The sequence below is a fragment of the Tursiops truncatus genome, chromosome 5 (genome assembly GCF_011762595.2).
Source record: "Tursiops truncatus isolate mTurTru1 chromosome 5, mTurTru1.mat.Y, whole genome shotgun sequence".
Classification (NCBI taxonomy): domain Eukaryota; kingdom Metazoa; phylum Chordata; class Mammalia; order Artiodactyla; family Delphinidae; genus Tursiops; species Tursiops truncatus.
In genome coordinates this window covers 54,958,683-54,961,841 of record NC_047038.1, presented here as the reverse complement: position 1 = coordinate 54,961,841, position 3,159 = coordinate 54,958,683, and the positions used below count along the sequence as shown (strand labels likewise).

The 3,159-nt window shown below is 39.9% G+C and overlaps 1 pseudogene; it reads right to left on the bottom strand.

The window, feature by feature from the left end:
- Nucleotides 1-1,141: 1,141 nt before the first annotated feature.
- On the bottom strand, nucleotides 1,142-2,868 carry LOC101330712 (zinc finger protein 396-like; annotated as a pseudogene).
- Nucleotides 2,869-3,159: the final 291 nt, after the last annotated feature.

Here is a 3,159-nt window from a genome sequence, read left to right as displayed (position 1 = left end):
AATAAAAAGACTCCTACATTTTTAATAAATGAAAATGTACAAAACTCAATACTTATTCATATTTACTAGAGCTACAAAGTATAATTACTATCAGAAAATTCTAAAATTAAAATTTGTATTCTCCTCTCCCCTTACTAGTCTAATATTTATCAATATTCTAACTAAGCAGAGCATGTAATCCCGCATTTGTCTCAGGAGTTACTCCAAGCACTAGATATGACTGGATTTTCTGATAATGAAATGTTTACACTTCATGAGGAACAAAGAAGTTCACCATGAAGCCTATCTTCCCTTCTCCTTCTAAGGACTTTCATTTCTCATGGTTGCCTCCATATTGGGTAACGGTGGCACCATGGGAGACAGGACAATCCATGTATTCTTGTAATACATACAGAGTTTTATTAAGGATCCCTGGAAAGGGGGACTTTATGTTATATATTGTCAGAATACTTTAAAAAAATACCAGTCATTTACTTTTTAAACAAGAGAATCTGATTGAATTAAATGTGGGTTAAACTCAATGGACTCTTTAAATTGAACTTTAGTGATTTTCTCATTTGTACAAGAGTATCAAAATCCAAGGTCTTAACATCATGATAAATTGTCTAGAAACTCATTTACTAAGAATGCATAAGACCCTGAAAAGGTTGTCCTGTGATGCCTGAAACATGTTCACAGCTGATTTATGCCAGAACAGAGGCCATGAAGAACTCTGAAGGATAGTCACCAGCTGTCAAGGGTTCCCATTTCCAGATAAGTACACTTCTCCATTATGTGCTGCACTTACCAGGTAACATCAGTCTTGTTTGGACAGTCTTTTCTTCATCTTCCTTATTTCTTTATGTTAAGGTGATCATCAACTTTATATAAGCACCCACAGATAACTGTTAATTATTAGAACACTCATCATATTTAGGCCACTTCCTGAAGACATGTAAAGCAAATCTTAATGCTTTACTGGGATATTTCCAATATAAATTGTAAAGGAGATATTTTTTTTTCCTACACAGGAAATTACTTAGTATCATCAACAGTATGTATAGATGATATTATACATCAACTATACCTCAATTTTAAAAATTGAAACAAAACAGTATGTAGGTTCTCAGGTTTTTGTAAGAGATGAGTAAAGTCCCTTTACTCACCTGCTTCCTAACAATGACCCTGGATATTTCAGCTTAGGTCTTGAGGTACATATTCTTTTGGGTCTCCTCAATCCCATTCTCATATTTTGAATCTGGTAACAGAAAATAAAACAGGATATTTATTTTATTTTATTTTATTATTTTTGGCCATGCCACGTGACTTGGAGAATATTAGTTCCCTGATCAGAGATTGAACCCAGGCATGCAGCAGTGAAAGTATGGAGTCCTAACCACTGGACTGCCAGAGAATTCCCAGGAAAGTTTTTAAAAAAACTGATTTAATCTTTGGTCTAATAAGTCCAATGTGCAAGTAATGAAATGGAGAATACCAACTTATATACTAACTCACACACTCCTTCTCAACAGGGAAAATGTACTTGTCTAAAAAGGAACATACTAGTTCATTATATGTGTTAATAATGGAAACAGTAGAACATGTCTGAGAGTATCTTTTTAAGAGTTGCACTAGGAATGAAATTCCAATTTAAGCTTTAGAATCTCAATCATCTGAACTGATACTGTACTGAAAAGCAGAAAAGCAAACAATGCTGACAGAAAATATTCTACATTCTCTCCTGTGGCTTTTAAAACCTTTGAAAGGAAATTGGTGCCCACTGAAACTACCGATATATACTAAAGGAGTATTGGTGCCTTGTGTCTGCTCCCCTGTTGAAAAAGTTCTCAGTAAATGCTTTGACTCCCTCACAACACTGATGGGACTTTTTCTCCAGCATGTTTCTTGCTATGTCTGAAAAGATGCGAGCTCTGACTAAAGGCTTTCCCACATTCATGACATTTGAAGGGTTTCTCCCCAGTGTGGATTCTTCAATATTGAATCAGGATTGCACTTCGGCTGAAAACCTTTGCACACACATCACATGTATAAGGTTTCTCTCCACTGTAGATCCTCTGATGTAGGTTAACGGCTGAGCTCTGCCTAAAGAATTTCCCACATTCATCACACTTGTGTTGTTTTTTTTTGAGGACGGTTTCCCTGTCTTCTTTCAAACTTTCTATCTTGTTCACAGGTTCCTCTAAAGGTGAAACTCTGGGAAGCATTCATGTGAAGAGTGTTAGAAACTTTGTAATGCAGTTCTTTGCCTGAAGAAGTCTTTTGCCTTGAAGCTGATTTCACATTTATAGTTCCGGTGTCTCTATCATTTTGTCTTAAGGTGTGAAGCTCCTTTGATGCCCACTGCAGTTGCTTTTTTGTGGGCTTAAGCTGGCTACGTGGTGTCTCCTGAGTGATTTCACAAGTTGGTAGCTTCTTTGCAAGCATGTCTTCATTTCGTCCAAGAAAGACCTGTTCAGCCGCCCTGTTGTGCACTTTCTCCAGCTCCTCCAGCATCACCATGGCTTCCTCTCCACTCTGTGGTCAATTCTCTTGAAAGCAGGCCTGCAGCTCCTCAGGCAATATGACCAGGAACTGCTCCAGCACAAGCAGCTCCAGCATCTGCTCCTTGCTGTGCATCTCTGGCCTCAGCTACTGACAGCACAGCTCACGGAGCCAGCTCAGAGCCTCCCGTGGCCCAGGTGACTCCTGGTAGTCAAACTGCCTGAACTACTGGTGGTAGGTCTCTGAGCTGTAGTAGCTGCTTCAGTGGCGGCTGGAGACCATATTACATGCCTGCCCTCCCTCTTCCACCTTCATTACCAGAATGCGGTCAGGGTCTGCTGAAGTTTGTGGAAGGAGTTTTGATGTCTCTCTCAATTTTGCAGACATTTGGACTGGGACTAGCTCAGAACTGCTGGGCTTTAATCTTCAAGAAGTTGAAACTCTCCTTATGACACTTCTCCTCTTCTGAGCCTGCACCCGACGGCCCTGGGACACCTTCCTCCACCATATGGTGCCGCTTCCGGATGGGGACCCGACTCCGCGAGACCACACGAGGAGAATATATACATAATAGTTTGTACCTCTTAGTCCTCTACCCTTTTGTTGTCCCTCCCCCTTCCCTCTCCCCTCTGGTAATCGCTAGTTTGTTCTCTATATCTGTGAGTCTGCTTCTTTTTT